This window comes from Pongo pygmaeus, chromosome 11 (genome assembly GCF_028885625.2).
Source record: "Pongo pygmaeus isolate AG05252 chromosome 11, NHGRI_mPonPyg2-v2.0_pri, whole genome shotgun sequence".
Lineage (NCBI taxonomy): Eukaryota > Metazoa > Chordata > Mammalia > Primates > Hominidae > Pongo > Pongo pygmaeus.
The window spans coordinates 95,651,190-95,669,464 of record NC_072384.2 but is presented as its reverse complement, the minus strand read 5'-3'; the positions used below and the strand labels follow the sequence as shown (position 1 = coordinate 95,669,464).

The 18,275-nt window shown below is 38.4% G+C and overlaps 1 protein-coding gene and 1 non-coding gene across 8 annotated transcripts in view; one reads left to right on the top strand and one right to left on the bottom strand.

The window, feature by feature from the left end:
- Positions 1 to 18,275, bottom strand: part of SLC39A10 (solute carrier family 39 member 10) — a 143,483-nt gene that overhangs the window by 65,828 nt on the left and 59,380 nt on the right. Inside the window, exons 1-2 of one of the 7 annotated variants that reach the window (XM_054477802.2) lie at positions 14,730 to 14,939; positions 275 to 581 (exon numbers count right to left, since the gene is read on the bottom strand). The exons of 1 other annotated variant lie outside the window; for it this stretch is intronic. The gene's annotated coding sequence lies outside the window, so the exon portion shown is untranslated. Of the gene's footprint in view, positions 1 to 97; positions 582 to 13,588; positions 13,756 to 14,729; positions 15,261 to 18,275 lie in introns of those variants that run through there. 5 more of the 7 variants (XM_063647759.1, XM_063647758.1, XM_063647762.1 and 2 more) reach the window with 5 other exon arrangements.
- LOC129032355 (U6 spliceosomal RNA) lies at positions 1,511 to 1,613 on the top strand. The gene has a single exon (XR_008501345.1). It is a non-coding gene; the product is annotated as a U6 spliceosomal RNA (small nuclear RNA).

Below are 18,275 nucleotides of genomic sequence, written 5' to 3'. Positions count from 1 at the left end.
ATTAAATCACTTGGACATAAAAAAAAAAAAAAAAAGATGACTACTCCGGGTCTGAGTGCAGCTCCGCTCCAGTCATTCAGAGACATAACATTCTTACATAGTTGATATTCCAGCCAACAGGGAAAGAGAAAGAATGGAAGTCCAGGTTCAGAAGTTTCTTCTTCAGCATGAAGGGAAGTAGAAGTTGCAGGCATCACTTCTCACCACATTCCACTGGCAAGGGGTTAGTCACATGATCTCAATCGGCTAGGAGGCCAGGGTCTCACCAACTTACAGAGTTTCCCAAGCATTCCAGTAGATGTTAACGATCTTTTCCATCGACAGCACAAAGAGGATCTCTGAGATGGAGACAGGAATGGGGGAAATGGTAGAAGCCCATATACCACTCAACCCTAAAAACTGACATTTATAGGACGCAGCTTTGCCCGAGCCAAAATATTCTATTATGTCTCTTGTGTTTTGGAGTTTTCCAAGTTTTATGCATTAAGAATATGTTAGTTTGATAATATTTTTTCAGTTCAGCTGAGTTATATCCACTGAAGAGTTCTACTAGGTGCTGTTGACATCAATGGATGAGCCTACTGACAAGAAATGGGAAAAGGGATTCCGGTAAATAACTAGCAGTGCCACAACAAATTTATTTTCATCTTTTGCTGTTGATTTCCAATACATAACCACAGTTAAAAGCCTAAGTATTCTATCACTGTATAATTTCTGCATTAAGAGTGGGGCTAATTTACAGTTAGGAACTTAATCATTGTGCTAATTATTATACTATTTTGAATGCAAATATTTTGCTTTGGATGCAAAGAAAAAATGGAGTTCACTAATATTCTCCTGTATTTAAGACTAAAACCAAAACTATATGTGTAGTGAAGTGATTATACTTTGGTGTGGGGAGTGACTGGGCAGAATCATGAGAGGAATTCTGGGTTCCTATTAATGTCCTATTTCCTTACCTGGGTGCTGGGTACATGGTTGCGCTTCACTTCATGAAAACTGCTTGAATTTTACACTTAACATTTGGGTACTTTTCTGTAGCTGTGTTATATTTCATCCAAAACTTAATTTTTATTCCCCACATGAAGTTTATTCCAACCTTCAATTAGTAAAATCAGTAACACATAATTTCTAGAAACACATCCATACTTAATAATACGCAAACGGAAATGTGCTTTAACTTATTTTGAAATAATTTAAGATTCACAAGAAGTTGTAAAATTAGTTCAGAGTTTCCATGTACTCTTTCCCCAACTTTTCCCAATAACATCTAACATAACTGTAGTACATGTTCAAAACCAAGAAACTGACATCAATACTATTAACTACAAACCTTATTCAAATTTCATCAGGTTTTACACACACTCTAAAAAATATTGTAATAGAAAATCAATTTTCTAACCAGAAAAAAATGGCATTTTTGGTAACAAAAAGATATTGCTTAACAAAATACATGGTTATACTTAAGAGAAAGGTTAAATAGATCCTTAAATGAAAGGAATTAGGGTGTGTGCTTCAGCAGCACATACAGCAAGACTGAAACAATACAGAGAAGATTAGCATAGCCCCTGCACAAAGATAACATGCAAATTTGTGAAATGGTCTATATTGTTAAATGTTCTCACCACAAAAAACATGGTATGTGAGATAATGTATTTGTTAGCTCAATTTAGACATTCCACAATGTATACATATCTCAAAATACATGTTGTACATAATAAATATATACTATTTTTGTCAAAAAAAAAAAAAGGAATTAGGGTTTATATTCTCCATAGCAATTTCTCCTGTAAAGGCTTACAAAAAACTTTTTTATTTTATTTTTTGAGACAGAATCTTGCTGTCATCAGGCTGGAGTGCAGTGGCGTGATCTCCGCTCACTGCAACCTCCACCTCCAGGGTTCAAGCGATTCTCCTGCCTCAGCCTCCCGAGTAGCTGGGACTACAGGCACACACCACCACACCCAGCTAATTTTTGCATTTTTAGTAGGACAGGATTTCACCATGTTGGCCAGGATGGTCTTGATCTCCTGAACTTGTTATCCACCTGCCTCGGCCTCCCAAAGTGCTGGGATTACAGGTGTGAGCCACAGCGCCCGGCTCAAAAACCTTTTTTAAAGACATTTATTTATTTTTATTTTTCATATAGAGATGAACTCTATGTTGCCCATGCTGGTCTCAAACTCCTGGGCTCAAGGGATCCTCCCACCTCAGCCTCCTAAGCTGCTGGGATTGCAGATGTAAGCCATCGTGCCCGGCCTACAAAAGCCTTAACTATAGGCTTTGCATTGTAGTTTTGAAATGTGTAAAACGCCAAGCTACAAATTTTTAAATATTTAAATAAAATTAAACACCTAAATAACAAGTTCAGTAGGAATATACACAAATGGTTAACATGACAAATCTTCCTATAGATGTTTTGTCTTAGATTGTCTTTTATTTCATATAGATGAACATAATAAAAATGTAGAATGTTTGAGATTTTAAAAATCCTCAGGTGTATTTAGCTAAATAATGTTATGTACAAGGAATCTAAGACCCAGAAAAGGAATCTAACGTGATTAAGCTGTTATTTCAAGTCTGTGGCATTTCTCTGACTTGAAAAACAGGGGCTCTTTAGTCTACTACAGTAGCATATTTGTGTTATCTTAAAACCAGAACACTGTGAGATCTTTATTAAAGTCAGTCATCTAAAATATACTACAAAGACTTTTTTTAAGGGAAAAGAAATTGTCTCCTAATACTACTTACTCAATAGAAAACAAGACATTGTGAATAAATTTAGATTACTTAACAAAATGACTGTCTTAGTAAGAAAAATAGCAGATAAATACTAAAATAATCCTAGTTCCAACTGCTAGAGAGGCCAATCAACTTGGTAATTTTTTTTTTTTTTTTTTTTCTGAGAGGGAGTCACCCTGTTGCCCAGGCTGGAGCACAGTGGCACGATCTCGGCTCACTGCAACCTTTGCTTCCCAGGTTCAAGGGATTGTCCTGCCTCAGCCTCCTGAGTAGCTGGGATTACAGGCGCCTGCCTGGCTATTTTTGTATTTTTAGTAGAGACAGGGTTTCACTATGTTGGCCAGGTTGGTCTTGAACTCCTGACCTCAGGTAATACGCCCGCCTCAGCCTCCCAAAGTGCTGGGATGTGACCCAAAGTGCTGGGTGCGAGCGACAGTACCCGGCCCGATCAATTTAGTACTTACTGCCTGTGTGTAATCTACTTAACTCATTTCACTAAAACCAAAACAAACAACCAAAAAACAAACAAACAACAACAACAAAAACACCTCTTTTTACTCTAGGGAGTATTTTTTTAAAGGAAAATGAAGACCAAATAAAAGAACGAGAAGTTATTATCTGTATCGCAATTCTTTCTTTCATACCCGTGTGTGTATGCACATGTGCACATGCACACAAACACACAAAATATGCTAATAATGATAGGGGAAAGATACTATAAGTTGCTTAGCAAGGTTTTAAAGCAAGCTTTTTCAATGTTCCAGATTGCTATTCTGAAGGTAAATAAAGTAGAAACCAAAAGATTAATCACTAAAACCCTCATCCTGGATAATATACCATGTCTTAAGTAAACTTAATGTGAAAATCTATTCAATAAATGTATATACAGTTTCCTAATTTCATAAAGGACTTCATTTTTTAAAAGTTTCATTACAGGACTACTTTAAATGGTTGAAATCAGTTTTACTTATAGCCGCAGGCATATAAACACAGCTGATATCTATATGACTGAATGGCTTTATCAAACTTTATCTTAACAGCAATGTAGGTAGTCAAATATCAATTTAGTTTCCTTCTGTGATTCAGTAATGGCACACACAGAGTAACAGAGAAGCAGTGAGACTGTGTGCATAGTGAAGATAGATTAGCCTAGGAGTCAAAGATGTTAGAGATCTGACTCTGCCATTTATTAGCTGTGAGTCCTTGAGCAAGTCCCTTAACCACTTTAAGTCTTATTACTACCTATAAAGTGGGACTGTTAATTTCTGTTCTATTTTATAGTAACTATAAGAACAAAAAAAATTATGTACATATTTTAGTAAAATATTTGTTAATTTTCCTACATTATTTGCAATATTTAAATGTTATTTAAGTGCAAGCTACTAATAATAATATAAATTGAGTTCTGTCCCTACTTCTCGTATATCCATTAAATGTGGTATTTTGTATACAGTACAGAACCAGGAATCAGAAACCTGTCTCTAGTTCATCCCAGTTGTGCCACTGTTTTCTCTCTGCAAAACAGGGGAAATAATACCTACACTTATCCACCAAATAAACGAATGTATACGAAACTGCTTTGTAAAGCAATTAAATATATTAACCTAAGGTATTACCATTATTAGATGTAGTATTATGTGTCTTTCACTCAAATTACAAAAAGTATGGTGGTGGGGGAGGAGTCTCTGTTGTGACTCTTTTGAAAGAATGCTAACAAAATATTACAAGAGCACATGCATCATTAGCACATCCAAGACCTGCCCTAAATTGCAGGAGGCACCCAATTCACTAGTATCTGAGCAGAAGTTGGAAAGACTCACTACACCTTACCAGTTTCACTGACATTAGAAAATTCTTCAAGGGATAAAAAGTCTTGAGTTCTCAGCAGGGACCACAAAATCCTCTTACAGCTTCATGGTTTGCTTTTTCATCCCCCTACTTCACCAGCTATCTAATCTACTGGAAATCATATTCACAGTTTGGAATGCCACTGCAACTCTTCCAATAAATAAATAAAAGCACAGTTCAGGCAACCCAATCTTTCCACTGAGATTCATTCATATAAAAAGTTAAGTGCATGCTAATTAAGCTTGGATATTAACTCAGTTCTCCTGTTTCACTAACTTGAGAGAGAATTTAAGGTATCAAATCAATCAATAACACATCATATCTATCTTTATTGTATTCTATACATTCATGTACAAACCTACATTTTCTCATCAAATGTCAAAACAACTACCTGCATTTCTGCTTTACAGCCTTTCATTACAGGGAACCTGGAACCATACTGGAGAAAGCTACCTGTAATATTGCTACCTCTGTTCTGCTATTTGTGAATATAAACATCTGAGATTAGTAAATGCAGTCGTTGGGATGTCTTTTGAAGCTACTAAAATGTTTAGGATTTTAGTTACATGCATTATGAAGCAGACTTACAGTGCTAACCAGCCGGATGCAGTGGCTCACACCTGTAATCCCAGCACTTTGGGAGACCAACGCAGGCATATGGCTTGAGCCCAGGAATTTGAGACCAGCGTGAGCAACATGGCCAAACCCCATCTCTATAGAAAATGTTTTAAAAATTAGCCAGGTGTGGTAGCCCATGCCTGTAGTCCCAGCTACCTGGGAGGCTCAGGTAAGAGGATTACTTGAGCCTGGGAGGCTCAGGTGAGAGGATTACTTGAGCCTGGGAGGTCAAGGCTGCAGTGAGCTGTGATCATACCACTATACTCCAGCCTGGCAACAGCTTGTTGTTCTCTTTCCACTCACCACTGACAGTTGTCTTTATTCTAAAAATAGCTACTGCTGCACTACCTCAAATCTTTATTATTCCATGCATTCTCACCCTTCCCTTTTTCAGTGTCTTGTCATTGTTATACATCCTTGATTTTATACCAGCTTGCCATTGTAAAAACTGCCAGCTAAAATGATCCTTCTTTTCCATGACGTCAGGGGAAAAAAATAATCAAAAAATCTCCAAGTCAATCTTTGTATAACATTGACTTTTTTTGTTTCAGACAACACAGAGGCTACTTATTCCCCAACATGGGAGCTTTCTGTCCAATTCATTTTTTAAAACTACATAAAATTCTTGAACAGAGTCTTGACCACATTCCCCTTTCTTATATAGCTACATTCAGAAACGCAGAGCTGGGGTCTTTTGATATATGCATATTAAATAGAAGGACAAAAAAATCAAGCTAATTATTACCAGAAAAAACAAAGTTGTGCAGGGAAGTAGTCATTTATTACAATGGCACATTGTATAAAAGAACATTTATAGCATAAAAATGTAACCCCAAATACTGTTCTAAACCAAAATTACAATGAAAATTGTACTGAGAAACTGGAGTACAGGAAATAGGAAGGTATGCAGAGAAGTGAAAAGCGCACTAAAATCATTCTTCATTAAATAGATAATGGTTAGAACTGAAAATCAGCTGTGAGTAATGAACGTGTTATCTGGAGACATGGTAATGAACAGCAAAATAATCAACTAAAGGAATTAAGGGGTTCATTATCTCTCTAGGCAGAATATGAAAAGAACAGACAGGGGACTGATTTTCCCCCCCAAGAAACTTCACACAACTATTTGATTCTTTAAACTATATTCATGTATAACTTTGAAAAAAACCTAAAAGTTGGCAATTATAAATTAAATTTTAGTTGACAAACCAATAAAATAATGTCACATGTGGAAGAAAATGAATTCTAGCTTTAAGATTTTCACAAGCATTTGTCTGTGGGTTTTTCTTTTTTAAGTATTTATTTATTTTTTGAGGCAGGTTTCCACTGTTGCCCAGGTTGTAGTGCAGTGGTGCAATGATAGCTCAGTAAAGTCTCAAATTCCTGGGCTGAAGCCATCCTCCCACATAGCTGGGACTACAGGCGTGCACCATCACACCCAGCTAATTTTATTTATTTATTTTTTTGACAGAGTCTCGCTCTGTCACCCAGGCTGGAGTGCAATGGCGCAATCTCTGCTCGCTGCAACCTCCATCTCCCAGGTTCAAGCAATTCTCCTGCCTCAGCATCCCAAGTAGCTACGATTACAGGCACCTGCTACCACACCCAGCTCATTTTTTGTATTTTTAATAGAGACGCCATGTTGGCCAGGCTAGTCTCAAACTCCTGACCTCAGGTGATCCAGCCCCCCTCAACCTCCCAAAGCGCTAGGATTACAGGCGTGAGCCACCATGCCCGATCTCACACCCGGCTAATTTTTTTGTCGAGATGGTGGTTTCCCTATGTTGCCCAGGATGGTCTCGAACTCTTGGCCTTAAGTAATCCTCCCACCCCGACTTCCCAAAGTGCTGGGATTACAGGTGTGAGCCACTGCACCCAGCCTGTTTGCAGTTTGAAACACAATATGCAAACATTTTAATTCCAATTTGTGCTATTATCTTTGATTACTTGCTTCGAATGAATTCCAAGATGAGGGGAAAAACTATAAAAATTTTAACACTTTTCAGGTTTTGTCATATACTTACTTTCCAAATTGATTTCTAGAGAAATTAAGCTTGGTTATACTGCCACCAGCAGTATGATCATAGCACTCTCATTCACATTATAATAAATTTTTAAATAAATAAAAGTTCTTACCTTATTTTTAATTCATATTTTTAAAGTTATTCCTGATGTCTCAATATTTTTTCCAACATATATGAGCTTTTACATAACATGATTCAGTCACATTTTCTGCAAAAACCCTTCAGTTCCATTATGTTCCTTTTTATTTTGATCATGTTTTCCCTTTCAGGTATAGATGTTTTCATGTACATGCAATGAAACTTATTAAGGTTTTTGCAATTTCTTCTATGACTCCTGCTAAATTTTAAAAGTTTTTTCTCCCCATATTTCAGTATTTTCTTATTTTTTTAAAAAAAAGAAAAGCTATAATTAAAAATAACTCCTAAAAAACTAAAACCCCTAACATCTATTTCTTTTTTAGGAAAAAGAAAAATGTCAGTTGCACTAACATCCAACACTTTCACACACATACCAGTTAACTAAAAAACCTTAAGTACTTGTGTTTAGGCAAAAATCTTCATAGAAAAAGATTTAAGAATTTGTTTTAGAAATTATTTATTCCATGAAATTATATTTACAGTGATTTTAAAGAACTTTTTTTCTTAATATATTTCAGTGATTTAACTTTAGCATACCTTTCTGATTTTCAATTTTTAACTGGCATGATTATTTGCTTGAAAATAAATTCTATATGTACACTGTATGTACTTTCATAGGATGTTATATACATTCAATTATTCACTTTATTTGGAAAAAACGGGAGGGAAGGAGGAGGGAAAGGGCTGAAAAACTAGTTGTTGGGCACCATGCTCAGTATCTGGGTGACAGGATCATTCATGCCCCAAACTTCAGCATCACACAACATAACCCAGGTAACAAACCTGTACATGTACCCCCTGAATCTAAAATAAAAGTTGAAAAAAGAAAAAAACTAGACTATCCTAATTTAAAACCCAAATCTTTTTTCTGTTTTAATATTTAATTTACTTTTCTCTTATTTCTGTTTCATAACTTCTATATTCTTGAAACACCATAAAACCAAAATCTTAAAAACAGTATATTCCAGACATTAAAAAATTATGAAAATATGATATGCTTTTCTAAAAAAGGTCCATGGGAATAGAAAACATGATCTCACTGCCTTAGAATGTATATATACACAGAATACATGTTATGTGTATATTATACTATCTTATTATTACATGTTAATTTTCTTACATTGTTTTACTGATCTCATTTTATAATGTAGTAACACACCACGTATTATTTCATTTATATTGATAAAGTATTTAAATCAATCTTTCCCTAGCCCCTTTCATCAAGAAGCTATGTTCCTCTACAACACAGTGCAAAGTATATTTCTTCACATGCAAGCAAAATAATGTATGGAGTCATCTTCAGTACAAGTGCACTGCGTTAATATACCAAAATATTTGTTTACAGGCCTGTAAGCATGCAGTTTTGAATTGCTTTATGAGGGGAGTGAGAAGACAGGAGGGAAAGGGGAAGGGAAAGAAGACATGAGACACAGGCGGCATAAAAATATGATCCATTTCCTGCTCTGAGAGAGTTACAAGGAAGACACAATCAGCTTTTCAATTAGAAAAGGTAAACTGTGAGAGCGCTACATAAGTAGCTACAAACAATGTGACAGTTCGGTGGTAACCCACAGTTGAAGGCCAAGGGCTTCACATTCCTTTTCCGACTCCAAGCATAATAAAGCATAATTCCCTCTGTAGAGGAAAAACGGAAAGGGGAAAGAGACAAAAAGCTTCTATACTATGTAGGTAAAGAACATCTGCAAATTCACATTACCTATGAATTGATCATTTGACTGAACATTTGTCTACTGAAGTATTTTACCGCAAGAGCAGCTATAGACAAGACACATGAATAAGCAAGTTTTGTTCCAACAATTTACAGAAGCAGGGATATTTGGCCCATAGTTTGCTGACCCGAATTTAATTTACACACTTTTTTTTTAAGTGCCAATCCAGCAGACAATTATAGGGGAAACCACCGTTTTAAAACTCAAAAATTCAAATATATAAAAGTGAATTTAGAAAAAAGTCTAGAGGTGGGAAGGCAAGGAATATCTGAAATTGTTTCTTTTTATTTATAGATATTAAAGTAATAGCATAGGCTGGGCACGGTGGCTCATGCCTGTAATCCCAGCACTTCAGGAGGCCAAGGCCGGTAGCTCACTTGAGTCCAAGAGTTTGAGACCAGCCTGGGTAACATGGTGAAACTCCTGTCTCTACAATAAAAAGTACAAAACATTAGTAGGCATGGTGGCACACGCTCCTGTATTCCCAGCTACTAGGAAGGATGAGGTAAGGGGATGACCCAAGCCCAGGAGGTCAGGGCTGCAGTGAGCCCTGATTTCACCACTGCACTCCAGCCCGGGGAACAGAGACACTGTCTCAAAAAAAAAAAAAAAAAGGGAACACCACAGTAGGATACATATCTCTGTGATGTTCTTACTACTCTAAAAGTGACTGAGGTTTTTCTTCTTCCTTTATTCAATGAAAATCTAAAACCTAAAGTGATCACTGATTAAATCTTCATTATAGAGGATTAAAATTAATCTCCTTCATAGTTCACGGTTCTTATAACAATACTTCTCGTCCTATGAAAGTACATAATGATATTAATAAGGATACATCCTACAACATTCTTGCTTTCCTAATCCCTAAAAATCTTAACAGGATGGGCTGTCCCCCAAAGTCGAGTATATAAAAGGGTAAAATTGATTAGAAATATTAATACAAGGATAAGTATTATCTGATACCTCCCTTTCAACAGTATCTAAAATTATAAAACATGATTATAAAAGTAGGTTATGACAAAATATTTACTTTTAGATTGTGAAAATAAACACTACCTGAGCAAGATTTTAGATTTTGTCCTTATACAAGCCTGCAAACCTGTATCACCAGTAGCATCCTATTCTAACATCTTTTAACATAAAAATACCTACCATTAAAAATCTATTAAATAACCACTCCTTGTATCTGGCAATCCAAAAAAACTCTTACGTTCTGATAGGAAAACAGTATTCCACACAGAATTACTGATGTGATACAATGAATTGTGTCCTGTTTTAACATGTCTGAACATTGTATGTGGTCTCCTAAGCAGTCAATTCGGAAATAATTTAGTATTACTGGCTGGGCACGGTGGCTCATGCCTGTAATCCCAGCACTTTAGGAGGCCAAGATGGTAGGATTGCCTGAGCCCAAGAGTTTGTGACCAGCCTGGACAACATGGCAAGATCCTTGTCTCTATATAAATAAATACATACTATTATTTAAAACTGTAATTTTGGTTCTATATTTCTTCACACCTACTATACTTTTAAGCATTCCAATAATTTTTTATTATGTTTGGATATTTTAGAAAAAGCTAAAAGTTATCCTGTGGCCTATCCATAGAACTTATAAGGGATAATAAAAAGAAAAAAAAAAAAGAGTTTGAAATACTGATATTGCAATAATCTAAATAAAACCTAAAACCTTAGAGTTTGCATTGACTATAGAAAATCCTTTCTGTAAAGTAGATTTTGTAGAATGTTATCTGTTCATTGCCTTTGTGTAGTGGTATATTGTGTTATAATATCTGTGTGTAAACTGAATATTTGGGTTTCATTACAGTATTCATATAAAATAATATTAATGATATAAAAAAGGAAATCTTGTGGCTATGAAGAGGTCCTTGATACTATTTTTTAAGAATCATTATATAAAAGTCATAGAACAAAATGAATTCGAATTTTAAAAAAAAGCTCACAATGTAAATTTAACACTTTCAAACTTTATTATCAGTACAGTCAAAGCAATACAAAGTTATATGGAACTAAATTAATCTAGAAAGTAGATTTTTATATCATTCAAGATAAGGAGAAGCCCAGATTAAATATATAAAATTGTTGTTATTTACACAGCTAACTTCCCGCTTTGAAAACAATCCCATACGTAAATTTCTTTTTTGGAGCAAGGTAACTTGGTGATTGTTCTATCTCTACCCAAAATTCACCCCTATTTGGAAAACTGGGGGCTAAAAGCAATCACAATTCACCAGTTCAAAAACACTTACGTCCATCTTATTAGCAACACTAACTAGCCCGAGGAAACTTTAAAATAGACCAGATTTATACAGTAAGTAAATCTAATTGTAATTTAAACATTATCTTATTTTAGCAAAAGGTGAAGGGAATCAAACGCTAGGGGGCAGCATCAAACTGTTGTGGGTTAGGCTGGGCAGCCTTGCAAACTTTAAGCTTTAGGGTATTTTTAATGAGAATTACACTTACATAAAAGATGAATTATAAAACTTCTGTTATAAAGGAAAAAACTAGTTGTTTTGATTCCCTACATTTCTCTTCCATTTCCCATTGTGTACTTTCTTTTGCAACTATGACTGATATCACTTTAAAATGCACTAGTAATAATGTCCTTCTGATACAAAATTCATGGCATTTCCAATACTGAGGTAAGCACTATATAAATACAAGCTGACATTTTTAGCCTAACCATAATGGTTAATTTAAGTTTTGATTCACTCAATTAGCATTTTAAACTTAATTAAAGAGCTTGACAAGCTCTGCATATTCATGTGTCATAAGCAGTATGTGACAAAAAAAAACTGTGCAGTATGTACCCTCTCAAGAAATTTAGTTTGGCAGGGAAAACAAGATGCACATGTTATTATAAATTAGAAAATGGAAGAGAAGCAGAAATAAATCCATGAGTATTATATATAAGTAACAGAACAAAAACAACAGGATAACTGTATCCCCCCCAAAGGCCCAGTAGAGACCATCAAAGCTCATTCTGGGGGTAGTCAAGAAGGGAGTGGAGGGAGAAAAAGAACGCAGACCTTCAACCACTAATGAAAGAACTGAAATGTCTGTATGTAGAAAAAAGGTAAAATCAACTCACTATCATCTTCAGCCTTTTGGTTATCTCATGTAATGGTCACAGTTAAGTCCGTGAGTAGGGTTTTTGTACTTGAAGTTCAAATAGAAGATTAAGATAAGCAACTTCCTCAAGGTAAGCAAACTAATTAACAGATCAAGGTTTTGAACCTTTAAAATTTCACTCCAAAGCCCTAAATTTTTTCCAGTATTGGTCAACACCGAGGGTAGAAGGGTTGAGTGAACAGAATATTAACAAGGTAAATTTCTCTAATCAGAAGCAAATGATCATCCCAGATGCTGAATTTTCCTTGCTATGATACTACATCCTATCTTCTCCAAAAATCATTTTTGAAAAAGGCACACCCCCTAGATTAGTACTTGCATACTACACTTGAGGCCTACTCAAAGTACTTCAAATCAGGTGCTCAAAAAAGGGGAAGGACCGTGTTAGCGTTTAAGCAGTTAGAATTTAAATTGGTAACAGTAAGAACTAGTATAGCTTATCATGCAATCTATTATTGATGTCATTTCCTATGAGGTCTTCCCCAACCACTTCTTTTAAAGTAGCACCAAAGTCATTCTCGCACAGGGGTTCTTATCCAGGCGTCTATTATGTACAGAACGCAGAATGTTTGTAAATATAGACAGGAAAAAAAGAAAAATAGATTTATCTTAACCTCTGACATTTACTTATCTCTTCAGTTACAAATGCAGGCAAAAATTACAGCGATGTGAAATACCTGATAGCAATTTTAGATTAAATTTAAGCCAAATTCTTTAAAGATCATTTACAGTCCTCACTAATGCTTTACTAAAATATAGATGTCATATTTATTATCTTCATTAAGTATTTCATCATAACTGGTTTCTGTTGCAATTCTATTTCATACATTTAAAACCCTCATTCTGTGGTTCATCACATAAAAAAGTTGAAAATCCATACCAGCACATCATTGTTTTATTTTCTTCACAGCACTTATCACTGATATTATGTATCTGTTTCCAGTAAGGAGCCACTGGAGTAACCAGTGTCTGCAGAATGTGCGTTGTCTGGCATGGATCCAAGATCTAGAAAAAGTAACTGACTCATATTAAGGTACTCAAATATTTGTACAATAGAGTCCTAATACAAAACAATACACAGGCGTCTTGAGTTGAGGCTTTCAATTGCATACTAAGTCAGAAGGAACTCAGTTCTACATCTCCAGCTTTTCCACTACTTGCTTGTTCTTAATTATGTACAATTTAGATACACATCCAAAAAGAAAACACAAAGGAAATGTAAACCTATTACATTCTAGTTTTGCTCCAAGAATGACTCAGTTCCAAAGTAAAATTAGAGGACTTAACAGCAAAAGGCATAAATAAAAGTTTTTTCTAAAAAAAAGTATAACCTACCATACTTTTTGTTTTTTTCTAACATGTGTTTTGTGTCACTGTTACTTAGAATAGGTACTCGAGTGAACGACCCTTCCAACGGAGGGCTTCAGGTTCTGCAGTGATATTTCTTCCTCGTGCCAGATCCTTAGTACAGCCCATGTGGACAGGCTCCCACGTGAACATTTCTTTACAGAAGCCACAGGAAGACCTTGAACGTCATGTTGCTCGCGCCCTGGCAAGGCCCCCGCCCTTCTTAGCTGGGGCGTTCGAGGGACCCCAAGAGAGGCAAGGAGTTCAGCAGATTCCCAGACCCGGAGAGGTGGTGCGCGAAGGTTCCTCTACGCGCTCCCCCTGCCGCGCCCCACATCGCTCTCCATCTAAGGGCTTTCCGGAACAAAGCCGGGCGGCCGCGCCACCTCCGGCCCACCCGGCCTGTCCCACCGACCCGGTCCCACCCTCACCCTCAGCCCCAGGGACCCCCAGCAGGCCGAGATCTTCACACCCCCGCGCTCCACCTCGGCTTTTCGGTTGGCCCGGGAGAAAACTAGTAGGAGCAGAGGCGCAGCCGTCCGTTAGCCTCGGTCCGGAACAGCGGCGCCGAGGCTCCATCCCGGGGTCCCCTCGCCCCATTACAGACCAGAGAGGAGGACTGGAGAAGAAAAAACCGGGGCGCTGGTCGCCAAGCCCCCGAAGACCTGCCTACAGATCCCCAAAGCCTCGCCCGCCCGCGCCTGCGACGCCATCCGCGGCCGGCGCGCAGCCCCCTAACCGCCGCCGCCCGCCCAGCGGTCACTCCCCCACCCCGGGCGCGGCCCGCGAGGCTCCGCCAACCTCCACAGGAGGGTGAGGGTGGCGCGAGGCTCCGCACGCGAAGTGGACGCCGCCGGCTCCCGATCCCGCGGCCCGCAGCAGCCCAGACCGCACAAGAGGAGCCGCGGCGCCCAACACTCTGCCCACCACGCGCTCTGCTTCGGCTCGCCGCCGCCGACTGCAGCAGCTGCGGGAACCCCAGCGCCCGCATCCCCGAGGGAACCAGCCCCGACTCCCCGGTTCTGTTCTCCCTTTCTACCCCCACGCTGTCCCGGGACTCGCAGTCTCCGCCGCGCACGGGGCCGGTTCTGGGGGAGGGAATGTAAACAAATCGGGGTTTTATAGTTACCTCACACTCGAGTGCCGTGTGCATCTCCTCTCCGCTCGGTACCAAACCCCGGCTGCACCAAATCGTGTATTCACCAAAGCAGACTGCGCTAACTGCGTCGCAGAAACCGGCGCGTCTGACACCCTGCTACGCTTGCGGCGTACAAGGTCCACTCGGCTCCCTGCGCAGCCGCACCCCGTCCGCCTATGGGTGCTACGCTATGGGCGTACACGCGCCACCTAGCTATTCACTTCGGATACCGCCAGTTGCGTAAAGGAGTCGCACTACTCACGGATTCTACATGGATCGTCCGAGGAATACGAAATTCAAGTCTACGCAAACTGCGGAGTTCCGTGGCTCCGCGCTAGTTTTGTTCCAAGAAAGAACGCCGCGGGGGAGTTGGGGCGGCTTCTTAACGCATGCGTGGAGCGCCCTTTATCATTCGCCTTTGCTCCTGGCTTTAGAACGTCGGTTGCTGAGGCCTTGGGCAAGGCGGATGAGTAATGGAAGCTCTAAACCCAAACGCTTTAACCAAAAAGCTTCAGAGTGATCAACTGGAATGTTCATCTGTATACGAGTTAAACATCTACGTTAAGTTAATCCCGCCCACTTTGTTAAAGTAACCTTTTCAGTCTCTTAGGGCAACAGCGAACTTTATTTAGTGCTAAGTGCGAGGTGTTTTGCCTAGCTCCCCCTCCCACCCATTTAATTCTAAAGCACACTTACTGCGGGTCTTCCAAACCTAAAAGAAAAAGTTGAGTCCTGAGAACATGTCACGCATTTAGAGAAATTCTCGAGGCTTTTGGCAACTTTCCAAGGTCTTCACTCCTCTACTCCTCAATTGATCGACTATTTCTTAACACTCTATGACAAAAAAAATCCCGATCCAGCCAAGCAGTTCCATGGACTTGTGCCTACACCGTGCTCATTCTTGCCCTTTGCTCACGCCATACATCCCATCTAAATTGTCTCCTCCCCTCTTAAGCAACCACCAACCCACATTTTCTTAAAAGGTGACTCTGGACATCTTACTTTTGCTTCATTATTCTGCTTCCTGGCTCTTACTTAATCCACATGTTTAGGCGTATCTGCATTCCGCCTGGGGTGCCTGTGTTTCTATCTCCAACCAGAATCTACTTAATACAGCGAGTTCTGGGGGTGCCTTACTGGTGTCTAGTAGAGAAAATAAAACCATGAACAGCAGTAATCGCAGGCTTGACTATGTGTCAAATATTCCCCAAGTGCTTTACATATATATTAATTTAATCACCATAACACGGTGAGGTAGGAAACTGAGGCACACAAGACTTTAACTTGCCTGGTATCACAGAGCAGGTAGAGAAAAGAGTTGGGATTTCCAAACCCATTCAGTTTGGACGGCTAGGTAGTCCCACTAACCTGCATAATATACCTTCATGAAAGAAGGTTATTTTTTGTTTTGTATCTACAACAAACATCCAAAACAACGAAAATGGTGCTTAATAAATGCCTACTGATTGCCATACGTAGTTCAGAACACTGAACTACTCATATGCACTTTTCCTTGTTTGGAAAGCCAGAGCATGGACCTCACTCCTGCTTACAAAGGGAGAAGTCCTGAAGTGTGGAGAAAAGAGATTAAACCTGAGTCCTAGTTTCAAGTCTCACCATTGCCACTAAATGTGAGACAATGGCTGTGGTCCTCAGATTCATTTATAAATTAAGGGGATCGTTTTAAATATATTCTAAGGTTCATCCTAGAACTAAAGTCCTTAGAGTTCATAAAATCATGATAGTACATCCCTTGTGTGCAAAGCATAAGAAGCTTCCAAATTAGCTTGATGTTTTATGGCTCATAATTATTTTATTGAACACATTATTATCAACACCCTTAAAACATACATAACCTTTCTTTCAAATATCAGTAAGATATAGCACTTGCAGTCCTTATATTTTAGGGCACCTACACTGCTTTTTCAGTTATGGATATACAAGGCTAATGTTCAGCTGGTACACACAAGTACGGCTGAACCAACTAATCAAACACTGAAATACTTCAATGCAAGTTGGTTAACAGCTGCAACTCTGAGTGGTATCCCCCCATGCTTCTCACCCCTATGCCAGTCCTTCCTCTCAAGATTCCCCAGACCTCCACATTTTAGGAACTAGTGGGTTAATACCTGGCTAAGATAGAGCCCTTTGGACCCAGCTCTTATTAGTCACTCCCATTCTACTTGGTTGGTGCCTATTCTTTACTAATTGTTACACATTTTAAATGTCATCCCTATAGAAAACTATGTGGTAAGCAACTTGAAAATAGAGACTGTGTCTCCTAACACTTTTTAAACTCATCCAAACATTTATATACCTTCAAGTGTATACACACTGATTTGGGCAGATTTTCAAGCAAAATTATCAGATAGAATAAATGATTAATCTGCATACTAGCATATTACTTTTCCTACTGAGAAAAGGAATCTCAGAAAATGACTTGCAGGCTTACACAAAATCACCTGCTGAGTCAAATAGCGGACACTACAGCAACAATATCACTATATGAATTTCATTTTATCTTTACCAGTTTTATATATAAGTAATATGTTAGGGTAAAGACTTTCTAGTATGTTAGAATCATAAAACTTTCTGAAAGTGTAAGACATTTTCTTTTTCCAGCCACCTCACTTGATTCATAAAGAAGCTCATCTCAACTATAAAAATAGTATAAATGAAAAAAAAAAGTATAAATGATTTTCAGTACCTGGGGGAAAGAGAGGTACTGAATTATGTGTAAATGGTTTACCTTTCATTGTTTAGCTTATTCATGCTGCTTCAGCCACAATATTAGTTCACGTATCTAAAATTTCAAATGTGACCAGTCAGTCTACCTTTGTGAGACATGATATAGTAAATCCAAGGGTCTTTTTGCCCCTCAGAGGATTTGAAAAGAACCAACTATTAATACAAAAGAGGAAATAAGAAACATACTTCATACCCCAATCTTTAGCAGTGGCTGAAGGAAGTCCATGTCATAAACCTGGGTTTCCCTCTTACAGAGGAGAAAATAGTCATCATACACAACAAAGTTAAGAGTCTTTAATGAAATCTATAAAGAACATGACTAATTCTGCCGGGTGTGGTGGCTCACGCCTGTAATCCCAGCACTTCAGGAGGCTGAGGTGGGCGGATCACCTGAGGTTGGGAGTTTGAGACCAGCCTGTCCCACACGGAGAAACCCCATCTCTACTAAATATACAAAATTAGTCGGGCTTGGTGGCGCATGCCTATAATCCCAGCTACTTGGGAAGGCTGAGGCAGGAGAATCACTTGAACCTGGGAGGTGGAGGTTGCGGTGAGCCGAGATCACGCCATTGCACTCCAACCTGGGCAACAAGAGCAAAACTCTGTCTCAAAAAAACAAAACAAACAAAAAAAAGAACATGACTAATTCTAAGAAATCAGGCCTTTCAAACTCACTTGTTCTTTCCGTGATTCAAGATTAGTAATAACCAATGATAAAGACCCCTTCTTAAATTCATCTCCAGTTTAAACTGTTACTTTTACATGGCCTAAAAGTTTACTTTAGACAAA